Below are 16,281 nucleotides of genomic sequence, written 5' to 3'. Positions count from 1 at the left end.
TAACAACAGGACTTGTATACTAAACTGAGCCCTCCTGAGTCTGCCACTATCTCTACCATCAACTGAAAGGTATCTAAGCCAAAACAACATTTCTTTTTTATGAGTTTCTGTCACCGCTGTTAGATAACTGCAGTCTAGAAGCACTACACTGAACTAGATCATCTATTTTTTTGATCTGGTATGGAAAATCCTACCTCTGAACCTGATACTATCCCCTTACTCACGTAAAACTGTTGAACTATTTGCCTGTAGCAAAGAACTTCATTGAAGCTGTTCATAAAATGTCAAGAGAAAGAATTAAAAAAGGATATCTTTAGTCTTTTAGTCATAACTAAAAAATGCAGAACTGGATGTCTACTTGGCAATGCAAATTTTTGGTTCTAAAAATAAATCCCCTTCCACCCACAATCTCCTTGGAAAGGTTGACATCTTGCCCCAAGAGCTTAAAACTTCTAAAGAGCATTTATGTTTCTTTCGCTCTGTTTATAAACAAAGATTCAATGTAACAGAAAAATCACCGACTGAGTATAGCCTTAAATAAGCTTTACTGCTTTGAAAACTAGAAGGACAAAAACCAAAGCAGTGCACAGTTGCCTATATATGAAGGTGCAACATGCACCTGATGATGCTCTACAATCCAGCAACCTCAGAATTCACTCCTGTTCAGCCAGAAAAATCTGCCCGATGACTCTTTATTTAGACCTACTTTACTCTGCCAGTGCTAGCTATCCACTTAAGAGGACTTCAGGGATCTTCCCAAGCAACACTGGTGGGTGTGAGAGGAGGGTGGAACTGGAGAGAAGAGGAAAGGATGGTCCTGCAGTGCTGCAGAGAGGACAATGTGCCTTCAGAGGCAGGTGGAACATCCCCCACAGACCTCCAAGACCAAGCAGCAGAGGCAGATAAAACAGTGCTGGTTTATTTCCCCCATTAACTATGTTTACCAGAAGGGTAAAAGTGAATTAGGATATAATCTGGGAATGCTCAGAAATAGGACAGAATAAATTGTACTTCAGGGAGTATCATCTACATATTCCCCAAAACAGATGAGTTATTTCAGCAAGCAGGAAATAACAATCTTTATTTCTACTAATTCTGTTATCATCGTCCCTTAGGCCTATACAGCTCATCTACTGTCCAATTTTAGCTCTACGCTTCCCCAGAAACATAATCGTTCCGAAACAGTGTCCTTTCCTGTCCTCCTCTTTTAATATACAAATCTCATCCTGTGTAAGGAAAAGCATCAAAACATTTAAAAGGGCTAAAATAGTAATTCCTTTAAATGGTCACAGTTTTTAATAAGTACTACTTAACAGAGAGCTCTATTTGATTCACTATGGTAGAGCCAGTTCTGTTTTCCCATCAGTAATTAAGCATGCATTTTTACCCAAATGTAACAGGATGCTCAGCTCCCAGGATAATGATTAGGAGAAGAGCTCCTGTTTTATTCTGCAGACAAAGCAGACACCACACTTCAGTTTTTGTCCCTGGGAGCTGAAACCGTAACAGAAGACAAGTTTTGTTAACAGTTTAAGGAAATAACCTTTTAAAAGTTTCCATACTATACCATTATGTTGTAAAGCAATTTTGATACAAGTTTCCTGTGGTCATAATCATCTTCATGGTACATATAGTCATCTTCTCATCTATTAACAGTCTTGTAATCCCATAGCCCTTTTGTGCTGGAACACTAAATCAGCTTTGGAGGGGAATTTTGCACAAATGCAAACAACAAACTTCTGTTAATAGGCACAATACTATTTAAGTCTTCTAGTGCCTGTAGACAGCAGGCATCAAGAACACATTTCTGACCCCCAGGCAAGGCATCAGAGAAAAATCGAGAGAACAACTTCGAGGTTTATTTCTTAATTACAATGAGCTGTCTACAAATACAGGGCGTGATAGCCTTGAATTGATCTTGCTCATCCTCAGTGTAGGAAATGAGTATTTAAGCTCTTTCTGGGTATCAGTTTATAGTAAATAAACAGATTTACTGCAGTGTGGCTCTATTGGAAAACTCCTTCATTTCCACTACTAATTTAATTTCAAAGTTTGTCACTCATAAAATTCCCATTAATACAGGTTTTCTGAGGACTACCATCAGTCACCCATGAACTCTTGCTCCAAATAATAACGCAGAAAGTTGGTAACAGATTTGCTGCCCTCCTTCAGCTCTCTCATGCTCTTCACATGAAATCTGTGGAGCAGGTCACAGTTCATTTAAAAGAAAAAATAACCCTGCACACAGCAAAACAGTTTCCCCTTAGAAATCACAACGATCTTGGTGGTCAGGATTAGGATGGATAAGGTGTCCAGCATACCTTTGCAGTTTTCACTCTAACAGGACACAACAAAGAGACCTGGGAAATCTCAAGCCTTGTTCTACAGAAGACAACCTGAAGCAGAGAGCATGCAGATGAGCCATCTTTTCAGCCCAAGGAGATTGCTTTCCTTTCTGGTGGAAAACTGGAAAAAACTTTCCTAACTACCCCCCAGTTGTGAAGTTACTAGGATTTTTCACAAAATACTTAAGCACATACATGTACACATACACTAATGAGATTCCAGTGAACAAAAGAAGAAAAAATTAAACCCCTGCACTTTCCCTTTTGTCCTGAAGTTTCCTAGCATTTCTCAGAACAAAAAAGTTGCTTAAAACCTACAAGATTTAGTGACATCTAAATGCAAGTGGAAAATCCAAGACAAGGTGAAACCACCTAAAGAAGAGAACAAAGACAAGCACAACTTCAAGCTGGAATGATTCAGAGTTGATTTGTCAATGGATATCATAATTTAATGTTAGCTCCAGAAAAACTGTCAAGTTTAAGGTTTTGCTGACCTTGTTGCCATGAATCTTACCATGAGATTTACATAAAAATAAAATATACAAAAAGTTAATTATAAAAGACCACATTGAAATGTAATGCAAGCTCAGAGCTAGTAGGAAAGTATGTACACATGTCCTGGTTTCAGTGGTTCTACAAATATTTAAACAAGAAATTCAGCGATTACATCAGTCAAGGCAAATCTAGAATTGTTCAGATCTGCCAAAAGCCCTTTTCTATCAAGTGACATCAGGAAACCAGCAGCATGTATCTGCCTGCTGCAGCCTACTTGGAACACTGCAGCAAAATCCACATGCCTTTTCTACTTTCTACTTTTCTGCTTTAGTCACGCAGCTATGTTCTGCTCTACCTTACTTCTCTACCTTCTGCACCATTTTCAAATCACTGTTCAGTTCTGTACAGGCCTACAAATGCAGCTGGCTTCCTTCCTTTCCAATTCATTTCTCACCTTACTTTTCTCTCCAGAACTTCCCTAAACAATGCACAACCTGAAGCCTTGAATCCTCAGCTTTCCTCTATTATCATACTGTCACACTAAAAGAAATATGTAATGGTCTCTGCAGATTCCAAACAGTGATGCTCTTCTAAGAGCATTTTCCCTTTGACTGCATTCCATGATCTTCACTCCTTCAAACTCATCAGCATTTCCCTTGTTTTTTTCAACTGGCTTACAAACTCTTGGGAGAAAGGGCCACAGTAGATTTTACATAATGTATTATAACATGCAATAGAGGAATGCTACTTGGTTGAGGCTTTTCCTTTTGAGGATGTAGCCAGTTTGGGTTAATTTTTACACATAGATGATGCATCCTAAGCATTCAGCCTTGATTTTAAACTCCTCCAGAAAGGTACAATCTTCATTTTCACATATAGAAAAGTGCAGACATAGCATACAACTAAAAGGGGGAAAAAAAATCTAGATAATTTAATATTTGGTTTTATTTGGAAAGACAGACAACTACTAAGGGTACCCTAGTACCACAACCATGTCCTTGCATACAAAAGATTGGGCTCTCAATAGCTCCATTTAGGAGTACAAGCCAGATCCTTAACATTCTTTTAATGCAGTATTTTTAACTGATATGGTGCTTACGCTAGCAGAATGTTTTGATGTATTTACATTGTGTTTGTGATTTAATCTAAAGCTTTATACTTATCCCTTAGGTGTGTGGTAATCCCCACTGTTAAAAAGGCAAAGCAAAACAAAAAAGCTGAACACACACTATTTAAGCAATCTATTCCAAACAGATGTCAAGAGACATAATTTATTATTTCTAAATCTGACCATTGATCAGCAAGATGATAAGCAGAGAAAAAGACCTGTTACCCTAAAAGTGTGAGAATTATTTACATTGCATTTCCAATCAATAAGGTAAAAACATTACTAAAATATGAAGAGTCGCGGTTTTGATTTACTGCTGCTTCTCATGTTCTGGTATGAAGTCCACCATTATATCGTGCTAGAATTGTTTATGCTTCACAGACTATCCCTTTTTGCTGTATCATATTAATGCCATGTTAGTTATGCAGAAATGGTTCAAAATTTTTAAGTTCTAACAAAGGTGCTAGACATTTCTGGCTGACTGACACAGCTGCGTTCTTGGTCATTATCCTCAGATATTAGCTCACCCTGTAAATACCTTGCACATTGACAGCAATTGTTATGATGAAATAAAAGCTTGCAAACACTTGCCCACAGCTTGTGTTTGTTGTTTTGTTGTTGTTTTTTAGTTTTGTTTTGTTTTTAAGACTAGGTCCACATTAGAAAGATTTAATATCTTGTACTTATCTACAAACAAAAACACATGTGGAGGAGGAGCAGGCAATACAAATTTCTTTTGCATTATTCCTGTATTCGACCTTGAGTAATTTCTTTTAAACATGAGAACTTAACTTGTCTCCATCTGATAACAAGAGACAGTACATTTAGCATCCATCATGATGATGTTTACTGAAATGTCAACTGTTACTCATTAAGAATGGGACTGGAATGACTAAAACTTCAAGGGCTCTATTTGTATTGGCTTGATGATTTATGGCACAGTAGTAATAAGTGATGATAAAATACAATACAGTCTTATGTCTGTGAAAAGTTCTGGATGCTGAAAACTTAAAACAAATTTTTAGATCAGAAACATAGACATCTGCATTCCAGTATTTGTCTTTTGAGAATTATGACACAAAATAACTGTCTACTTTATTTCTTGGACCTTGATTATTTTTATTAATTTAAGCACAAAGTCTAAGTTTAGTGTAACAGCATGTGCGTATATATATACGCACACAAGATGACTACCAGTATCACTTGATTTCCATACATCTAGCATTTCTAGATACATTTCTAAGCCTGTAAAGCAGAAAGAGTTACATGGCTAATACATAACAGGACTCCAGAAGCTGCTCTGCTCAATACCCAATCAAACAAACTCAAGAAATCCAACATGTAAGTTCCACATTCAGAACCAAGAATATGTAAGTCTTCTACATGTAAGTTCTTCAAATTTAATCCCATCCTTATTCCCAGGTGATGAATCTAACTATCCATTAATTTCTGAGTTTCATTCCGTTCAAGAAAAACGGAAACAAGTTCAGTGCAATATAGAAGCTTCAGGATCAAGCCACAGAACAAACAAGGCTTTAGTGCTATCATTAAGTGAACTGGTTTTGGCAGCATGGAGGGAAAATCATTTCCTCTTTTTCAGTCTAACTGGAGCTTTAACAGAGAAACTTCAAAAATACCAGTTACATACTAACATACAATCCAAATGCAGCTAGACTGGAAATAACAGCACTCAACTAATGTGCCCATTCTGCGGAAAAGGGCAGGCATATTCAAACATCTTTGACTCAAGAAAATAAGGAAAGAAGTATCAAAACTTACTCCAGGTAAAGTAAATTAAGACTACTCAGCAACAGGACAATGAGAAATGCCTCATCTCCTAGCACACCAGAATGCTCTTCACAAAGTCATCTGTCTTTTTTTTTTTTTTCCCCCTTAGGGACTTGTTAGGGAGATTAATTTCTATGCCTCTTTTCATTATTACTCAAGAAAGTGCTTTAGATTTTCTGTTCAAATGTAACATCAACAGTTAAAAGCTACATTTTTAGGATGCATTTTACCCACATTTTAGGACTCATTTCAGCTTTCAAAACACCTTGAACTCACTCTCAATGTAGAAGTTACAAATAAAGGAGTTAGCATTTTCATCCTCTGGATGGTATTTTTTCCTGACATTCAATTAACCCTGTATCACTGATATTAATATTTCAATTTCCACTAAAGTTACATTTCTGGTGCTTTTTTTGTTGCTCAAAGAGGTTTTAAAATTTATTAAATGTACATTATGGTAATACCAATGGCATTTAATATAGCAAAGGCGAGCAAAGCAAAGGTGGCAAAGCAAATACTGCATCTCCTTTTCTTAACCCACATAAAAGCTGCGAAAGTATTTCAGTAATTTATGCATTTACTGCTTTAAAACTGTAAAGAAAATAAACAGAACAGTGGCTGTTCTGTAAATGTAAAATTGCTTACACCAACCTTTGCTAAACTACAGTCTGACTTCATGCTATTTTCACTATTTTCAAAAGCAGAAAATCCTGTAACTTGAATCACTGGAATTGGGACTGGGCCTTTAGAGAGAAAGCAAAACTATACTAAAGTCTTTTTGCTCTCATGAAAACAAACATTTTCACTTATTCATTATTTCAAGGGCAATAATTCAAAATAAAAAAGTAGACGTAAAAAAAATTAAACAGAATTAACTCTCAACATTTCAGTTGCACAGCAAAAAAAAAAATAGTACCACATAAGAAGCACGGGGTGGGGTTTTTTTTACTATAATAATCAAAAATTTCACAGCAATAACTAAGTAATTTAAAAATATTTCAGGATTATAATACATCCACTTCCTAAGTCTTCTATGATTGGCTTCAGCTAGTTAGGTCCCCAGAAGCTTAGAAACATTTACTTGAAGATAATTGTTGTGATGCTGATTTACAAGCTATAGCTTGCTACAGTTCCATTAGATTACCACACACGGGTTACCACACATTAGATGTGGTAACAGCTTGTGTACATACATATAAAGATAGTAAATACATTTTGTACTAAGAATAAAACACATATATTAATACCTAGGAGATTCGTTTCAAAGCTGTAGTGTGCGCTATCACAAAATAGCTGGGAGTCTGAGCTGGGCAATCTTTCAGCTCAACAGTTTCATCACTATATACAATTTAGCACTAATAAAAAAAATGTGTAAATTTGGGAATTCGTTTCATTCTTTCTTCATGTTAAAACAATGTTTTTCCTTTTAAAATGGGCTAAGAGAAATTTGAAACAATTATTCACAATTTTTCATTTTACATCACTATGTAGTGTCTCTCAGTCCCAACTTCTTCTTAATTCGCTCATGAAATAAACTTCAGATCATTCCTGGTTTTGGTTCTATTCCCAATTCTAAGATAAAAAGATGGCACTGAGCATAGGATGTCAAATCCATCTGTCTCTCTCCATTGCATCTTTAAAGATGGCCCACACTTGCATTCTATAAGAGAAGACATCAGTGACAAAGCACACAAAACAAAAACAAACAAAAAGAGAAAACAGGGCATCTTTCCCTAGTTCCACCATATGGACTGAACAGTTATTTCTCATACCTGCAGTTAAGTATGTAAGACAAGTCTTATTTCGTTTCTACCCTATTCATACAAATACACTTTTTATTGAAAAAATAAAAAGCCACCATAAAATCAAAAGACCCTGAAGCTTCCATGCTTACCATAAAAAAAAAAGCAAATTACCAATCAAAAAACCTAACATAACTCAACTGCTAATATCACTGACCTTGTTGATATATTATCTAAATGAAGTCTCAAAATAACAGTACAGTAATTTATGGTAATCTCCCATGTACATTACAGGTTTGCATTTGGGAATGGTAACATCAACATATAAAACAATTTCTCATGGTCTGTAGCTGTTACTCCAGAAAGCTTAGTATGAATTGCTCAGAGCAGTTCAATACAGCTCATATATGCTTTGTGACTCCAAAATTCAATTTTGTAACTCGTAATCAACTACAAAAATATTATGAACTGAATATGAGCAATATTAAAATGCAATTTCTTCTTACTATTGACTACTTATCAACTGACAGCTTAGTCTGTTAAAATCAAAATAATTGGTTTATTTTATGGTGATTGCTAAAGCTGCTGACCATAAGTAAAGTTACTGCGCTTTATAGACTTAAAGGTCTCTTAATCTAAGCAGCCAATTTAACATTTCCAAAGACAACGTAACTTCAAGTGTGTTAATGAAACATTAAAAGGTTGTACAATAAAATTATAGTTCATATGTTCATATTATATGTTCATATTAACTCCTCCCTCCAGTATATCTGTAGAGATCTGTTTTAGTTACACAATAAAATTGCATGGCTATCCATCTGCATTTACTGAAGTTCACAGATGAAAGACATCTTACCCCTTCCCACTCACTCCCTGCTCAAACCGTTAGTTATGCAAGCAAATCAAGATCAAATCCTCTGCTGAACCACTTGGTATGACTTCACTGATTAAACCAGTGGCATATTTCCATATAGGTGGAAATACAGCCTATAGTGACATATGCCACATCAGTGGAAATACACCTATTTACACCTATGAGAAACTGGCCCATTTCCTCTTAATTAACACTATTTAATAAGCATCACCAAAATCTTAATTCTCAAACAGTACTGCAAGGTTCAAACAACAGACAGTGGCAACAGTAAAGCTCCCACACTCATCTTCACATGCTGCATCTTCTGATTCTTTAATAACCGAAATAGTCTCTTACTACTAAGATTTACTCTTGCACTCTTTTAAGACGTGTAGTCCATGGTGACTCTGAATTACTGAAATGAATGGAATTTATGGAAATCCACAGTACTGCTTATGGGTTGATAAAATTCCAAATGTTCTAATGCTATAATTATATTGTAACAGAGGCTAGCTCTCATGTTCCAGCAAACATATGTGATATGATAAGGAACACCACCACTGTGGACACCAAATCATTTGGACAAATACAAGAGGCACCTTTTACAAGACACAGAATAAATTCTGCAGATATGCTGCATCCAAGACAGTTGCTATGTATTAACCTAAAATCTTCAATGACCAAAATTCTATTTTGTACAAAAATACCGGACACCTTTGATGATAAAAGTAGCTAGCCTACATCTTGTAAAGTCCATCTTGTCCTAGACTAGGAAAGATCTAGGTGCAAATTTCAACTATATAGAGCTTCTCTTTTGTAATATAGGTAGGCAGTTATTTACAAGAACAAAGAAGAAACCATACCAGGCACTAAACCTACAACCAGATCTTTGTCACTTTAAAAACAGTTAATAATACAAACTTAAACAGCAAAAACATATTAAGATACACATTTAAATGCTGTTTTACTAGTTGAGGACACAGCGTGGGCTTTGTGTCAAAGATAATGATTTGTATTTTACAGGGGTGGGATAGGATTTGATTGTAGGAGCCAAAGTACTAATACAAAGGAGGACGAAAAGGAAATACAAACTAAAGCTCACAAAACCACAGAGTTCTCAATTCAACACAGACCAAACGTTACGAGAAGTTGCTATGTGGCACCTCCTCAGGAAAAAAAAATGCAGTAAGGGTGGTATTTCCTTCCCACATTCAGATCTGGATAAAAACATAGAGGAAAGAGATGGTGGAGAAAGGCTTACCTCTGGGAGAGACTATAAGGGGTGATGGGTTAAGATCAAAGTTGTGAAAAAGCAGCTGAAAGCAAAACTGCGTGGATTTCAATTTGCTGGACTTCATGAAACAGAAGGGCTCAACACAACAACACCGAGCTCTACAGAAAAGCAGACAAAATTTTGGATGAATTGGGAGCTCTGAGGAAAGAGCTGGAGAAGAAACTGAGGGAATGAAATTATAGTCAGCTCATATGTGTATCTGTAATCTGGATGTATAGAAGGTGAGGGGTATTTAGTTGTTATGGTTTATAAAACCGATCAGGTGGTTATGAAACACTGAGACCTGTAAGCACGGCTGTCAAATATTGTGAACAGGAATGGCTAAGAGCTGTGCTAAAGCAGAAGTAAGAGGAATTTGAAAAGAAACAAGAAAACCTGATGAATGGGGCAGAGAACAAAGTCAGAAAAACACAGCAGTAGTTTGAAGCAAGAAATAATTTGGTGATAAAAGGGCACCAGAAGTACCTGTCTGTAGGAAAGCAGTATGGCTTTCAGAGGTGGAAAAGGCTCTATAGTTAGTACACAGAATTTGAAAGAGGAAACTTGCATGAAGAAATAGATAATCCTGCTGAGGGTGGCTTATAGGAACAAGCAGGAAGGCTTGTATCCAGACCATCAGAAAGTCCGCAACAAGCAATGCTTCTTCTGCATTATTTTTTCCCAGTGACACCTCTCTGGTCCAGTAGTTGGCTAATGCCTTGTGTAAGAATGGACTCAGAAACAAAATGGGCCACACAGCTAAATCAGAAAAATTGTATCACACATCAAAGTAGCTGAAAAAGAAAGTATCGTCTAGAACAAAAACACATGTCACAAAAAAAGTAGCTTGCTTGCTTTTTGAAAAAAGCTGTGTAGTTTCAGATAAGCAACATGAATCTTTCTTATTCCACAGAACCAGAGCAAGAAAGTCTTACTTCTCCAATCAGTACATGAAAGCCCCATGGTACTCCCTACTCAGCCGTTAGCAGCTACCATCTTTTGCAAGCAGTTTCCATAGGTTCAGGGCAATGGTAAGAGGAAACACAGAGAATCAAAACCTGGGAGGTGGTTGACTGTCCTCCTCTATCAAGCACAACAGCCCACCACCCATTGGCATGGAAACGAGTGGAACTTGAGAAGTCCCATTCCCTAAAGCTCTTCTATTAGATTAAAACCCCCTTCAGTTTACAATAATTAACACCCTGATTTATCAGAAGAAAAACTAAATCAAGGGTATTATTTAACTGCAGTATCTTAAAAGCAGTGGTCAAATTAGTGATACAATACTGCAAGCAAAGTCAATGCAGTCACATTCATTTATGTCATCTCAGAATCTTTACCCCTAAATTACTCTGTTCTCACTAAGTTTCTGTACTTAATATGACCCAACACAAAACCCTTTGGTGGATGAGGCAAATACAATACATGAACACCCTGCAGCCAGTATTTCATTAATGCCCACTTAAATCACAAAAGACCTCTGGTTTTTGTAAATTTATTTTCAAAGTTGCATTGCTACAAAACACACTCCTTTGCAACCCCAGCACCATGTAGCATCATATGAACAAAATTATGCATAAAACAATTACCTCTTAGAGTAGAAAATTATGCAAGAGCAACTGCATAAAAGAGTCATCCAAAATAGTGTTCCAAATCTACCTACAGCCCTGAAACAGACTTACAGAAGGGACTGTTTGCTACAACTCTTTTCAGTTCTAACCCCCAAAATTTCAATAATGGAAATAAGAATTCTTTAAAATATATCAAAATGTTGTCTGTCATTTAAGACTGAAGTACAGGCAGAATGACATGTACAAGTAAGACAGACAGACACACTGTATTAAAAGCAGAACTTTATACCTAAAACCCCAAATTCCTCATCTTAAAAAAAAAAAAAAAAAGAAAAAAGTTTACGGATTCCTCACAATCCTTAGTAAACATCTCTCTGCATTCAGGACAACAAATAAACCAAAACACCAAGAATTCCAACAGCCTACAGGCAAACCAGAAAATGACATCTGTAATTCGGAACAAGCAGCACTGCCTACTTAGAAGAGGCTCTGAAATGGAAGAGTGCAGTAATTGCTCATTAAGGCTACAGAAAATAAACACTGCTGAGTGAGGGCTTCCAAAGCAACAAGCCAGTGCTGAGCCCAATTCAATACAGTCATTTTAATTTCAATATACTTATAGACAACACATTTAACTAGAAGTGAAATTTTCCCTTCAGTCTTATATTACTTGTTTTCTAAAACTCAGAAATGAGAATTCTGTACTAGGAAGTAGAAAACAATACAATAGTCTCACACAGTAGCTTCAGCCAAAGTGATTAATATAAAATATATATGAATTTTATTCTTTTAAATAGAGAAATAAAACAGCTCAGTGCAACAGAGTGAAAACAAAGAAGGAATACTTATTTTCAATAATATACTGAAGTTCAAATTTGTAGTAGAGAAACAGTATTTAAAACCCCCAAAGATATAGCTGAGTATCTTTTAATCAACTTTCAGAAACATTTTCTTAAGAAAGTAAATACAGCAGGAAAGAAACTGACTTGTTTTGTCAGTATATATTAGTTCACTGGACATTTAGCAAGTTTTTGCAGAGTTGAGTTTTTGGATATCCTCAATATTTTACTGGAATAAGTTTTACAAAAAAACAAGTTCTTATTAGAAAAGCCTACTAATATTCATGTTTTTAATGCATGTATATATATATTTCTATAAATCATAATGGATAGTCATAGCATACCTTTTTTTTTCAGACCTCTGAGACTGTTTAAGAGAAAGATAACAATACCAAGACTACCACATATTTTCAGCCTTATTTGTCAAAGAACTGACTACACAGCAACACTGAGGCAGAACATTACATGTTAGCAAGAGGTAGCCAGTGCAATTGACCTCTCTTTGACTTGACGTTTTTTACAGTTATAGGGTATTGAACATTAACTCAGTTGTGCTGAAACTGTGAAACGTAATCAACAGACAAATCTAGATGACCGAGTAGCAGACAAGGAATCAGAAACTCCTGAATTTCAGATGTAGCACCGTCACCAATTTCATACTTGGTCTCTAAAACATTTTAGGCTGTAGTCCCCACTGCAGTCACCAAAACATACTGTCAGTCATTGTGGCTGAAGAAAAGGAAGGACACACCTTTCTCTCACACTCTAAAATGGGAACAAAAAGTATTCCGAACCAAACAGAGAGGACTGGTTCTCCATAATCAAAGTGCTGAGATAATGATAAATTAAGCAACATTATTCTTCTTACATTTTTCAGATTAGGATAATTTTAAAATTAAATTCATGTCATGTAGACCTCATGAATCACATTGACATAATGTCCTGCCTGGTCCAATTAACATCAATGCCATTCCTCAGAATTTCTTACCTCAATGAAAAGAAGAAAGCATACACTTACCTATTCCTAAGCCATTACTGCAGAGCAAAAATGTTGCGTGTTTCCATAGGTGACTATGGGCACATATGTGAGAAACCATGTCTCATTTCTTCAGTTTTTAAAACTATCATTTTAAATTACAACGCCACATCAAATGAGTAATAATAGATTTCCTTTGCTATGTCTTTTCTCACATGACAATGCTTTTATAGAACTCTGAATACATTTCAGTGGCTTTTTTATACAGAAGCCATCAATACAATATGTTCATTTACTTCCACACCTGACTACTTGAGATGTTAAGAGCAGTAATTTGCATTCCCACATTAGCAGTTGTTTTCAATAAGAATTTTCTATTTTTTTACTTACATATGTCACTTAAATATTTAAAACTTGGCAAATGGAAGGAACACTTCTCTATAAAAGAAAAGATTTTTACTTAAGCATTTGAAACAGTTTTCTTAAGGTTTTTTTTTTTTTTTTAAACTAGACATTCGTAGAACAAAACTTATTGGGAACATGTTATTCAGAAAGCTTCTAATCATTCCTTGAAACAAAACTATGATATAACAAGAACAAAACAAAACAAAAAAGGCAACACCCACAAAAGCTCCTAAATCCCCAAGCTGTTAAAAGATCGGAGTTCCTGAAACAAGTCAAAACCCCCAAAACACACAGCTGCATTAAAAACACATTAACAACTTCTGATGATTTTATATTATCAATATATGCTATTATCCACAGGGAAAACAGCAGTTAGTTTATTAACAAGTCTGTATTTCATCTGAAAAGAAGTATTTTGAAATTAGCCCATAGCATTACAGGTCATGCATAAAATAAGCTTTGAGAAGAAACTATGGACAGAAGGAAAACTATTGGGCTGGGTCTCACCTGCTGATGGACAGCTCTTCTCCTGCTACAGTGTATCTCGCAATTTGTGATTCACAAAGTGTTCTCTCCAACACCAGGAATTCCATACTTGAAATATCAAATTGCTCTATGTTAAACTTCACAATTAACAGCTAAAATACAGGCACCAGAAGTGGTGGGGTTTTGTTACTGCAAAAACATTTGGAGATGTAGTAGATGTTTAAGATGCTTGCCCCACCACACGGACAGCTAGTATTTATTTCCATAGCACAGTGTATCTGACTCGTTAATTACCACAGAAGCATCAGCACAATCAAGATGGGTATCTACAGGCTTTGGATACGATGAACGCAATCAATGAAAGACTGTTGCCAAGATAGTTATTATACAGTCCGAAAAGACAGCGCATATGGAAGCGAACGACGGGAGGGGAGGGTGGGAGAAGTTCTTGCCTGTGATTCGGGAATTAAAACATGTAAATCCCGCATCTGCTAAGGGAAACGTGTTGACATTTAACACAGTAAGCGCCTGCAGTTAATACTGGAGAAGCTGTGCACCACAATCGTATCAATAGCCAGCCTGAGCTTTCATCAGCCAAGCCTAAAGCGTCAGTCACGAGCTACAGCGTTAAGGTATTGAGGAAAAAAACAGTTCAAAGCAGCAGAGCGGTACAACGACCACATACACTAAAACAAGAGGCTGCCAGATCCCGCGGCCGGTCGGAGGAGAACACGCTGAACACACATATAGCAGGTTACGCCCGAGCAGCGGGCAGGAGCCCGGCAGCCCCCAGCCGCCAGCGGGCAGAGCGCGGTGCCGCTGCCCCGGCGCAGCCGGAGCCACACGCCTCTGCGCGCACCGGGGATGCGGCTTTTCACGTGGGCGGCCCGGGCGCTCCCGCAACGCCAGAGCGGAGCCGGAGCCCAGCGCCGCGCCGGGGCGCCCCGCGGGGGCGGGCGGCGCCCCCCTGCAGCGCGCCCCGCCTTTCCCCGCCGCCGCGCCCCGCGGAGAGCCGCGCACCCGCTGCACCTCAGCGGCGGCACCGCCGGGGCCGGAGCAGCTGCCGCTCGGGGTGAGCGCAGCGCCCCGCGCCGCGCCAGCCCAGCCCGCCCGAGCGCGCCGCAGCCGCGGGGGAAGGAGACCCCTATAGGCGTGAGGCGAGCTGGTGCCTCAGCCCCGCTGCTACGTACGCGGCATCTCCGCCGGGCGCCGGTGCGAGCTCCCGCCACGCGCGCGGCGGCAGCGGGCTCCTGCGGCGGCGGGGCCAGGTGCCCGCACAGCGGCGCGGAGCCGCGCGTCTGCCGGCACCGGCCGGGCTCCGCCGCCCCCCGGCGCGGATGTAGGCGCACGTACACACCCAGCGGCACTCGCACCCCCCTCGCAGAGCAGCTCCCGTGCCCGGCGGGGCAGCGCACCCCCTGGCCGCCCGCCGCGAGAGGCGAAGTTGGGGAGCCCGCGGCGCCGCCGCCGCCTCCCCAGCAAACTTACCGAGCGCGGCCACCGACTGAACTTTCAGCAGCGCCCCGGCTGAGCCCCACCGACGGCTGCTCCCATCGCCTCTAGGTGCGGTGTCCGCGCCCCGCTCCCCGGCGGCTGCGGCGCGGGCGAGTATAAATCCACATTGCCGCTCCCCCGCCGCCCGCCCCGGCCCCTCCGCCCCGCGGAGGGGACAGCGCCGGCTCCTGCTGCCGCGGCTCGACCCGCAGCGAACGGCGGCGGCGCGTCAGGCTGCGAGAAACCCGAGGGGAAGCGGGGCCGGGCTCGGCGTCGCCCCGCCGCTGCTGCCGCCGCCGCTCCTCTCCGGCGGGTGTAGTGGCAGCGGCGCCGCTCGCGCTCACAGTGGATTTTTTTTTCCCTTTTTTTTTTTTTTTTTTCCCCCCCGTTTCGGCTCCTTCGCCGTTAATGAGCATGCCCGGGAGATCTGCGCAGGCGCGTTACTGACGGCCGCGCCTCAAGTCGCCTCGCACCGGCCGCCACCGCGGGCTGTCAAGCGGGCGCTGAGGGGGCGCGAGCCGAGGGCGGCGGGAGGGGCAGCTCCGCGGGCGGCGGTGGCACCGCGGCGGGCGGGCGGGCGTCACTCGGGAGCCTTTCGGCAGAGTTCAGAGAAGTAGCCGGGGAGGGAGGCGAGGCGGCTGCACCCGTCTGAGGGAGAGGAGCGGCCCCGGCCCCGCGGGGACAGGCAGCTCGCGCTACCGCCTCACGGCGGGGAAGGGGCCCGCCGGCCCTCCTCTGCCTTTGGAAATAACTCGGCGTACCTCCCCCTAAATAACTTACCTTGCCGAGGGAGTTAGACTGATGAGGGACTCAAGGCTTGGGAGAGAGCTGTTGATTTATCGATCGAGTGCTTCAACCGCTTTCCTCTCACAAGCTGAGCTTTAAGGTGGGGCTCTCCTGTGGCCA

The 16,281-nt window shown here is 40.1% G+C and overlaps 1 protein-coding gene across 2 annotated transcripts in view; it reads right to left on the bottom strand.

The window, feature by feature from the left end:
* The window catches only part of TENM1 (teneurin transmembrane protein 1), a 344,996-nt gene extending 329,267 nt beyond the window's left edge, over positions 1 to 15,729 (bottom strand). For both annotated transcript variants that reach the window (XM_040614729.1, XM_040614730.1), the window contains exon 1: positions 15,370 to 15,729. The gene's annotated coding sequence lies outside the window, so the exon portion shown is untranslated. The remainder of the gene's footprint in view (positions 1 to 15,369) is intronic.
* Between the last annotated feature and the right edge of the window lie 552 nt (positions 15,730 to 16,281).

This window comes from Falco naumanni, chromosome 14, assembly GCF_017639655.2.
Source record: "Falco naumanni isolate bFalNau1 chromosome 14, bFalNau1.pat, whole genome shotgun sequence".
Taxonomy (NCBI): Eukaryota; Metazoa; Chordata; class Aves; order Falconiformes; family Falconidae; genus Falco; species Falco naumanni.
This window is presented reverse-complemented; position numbering and strand designations above follow the sequence as displayed.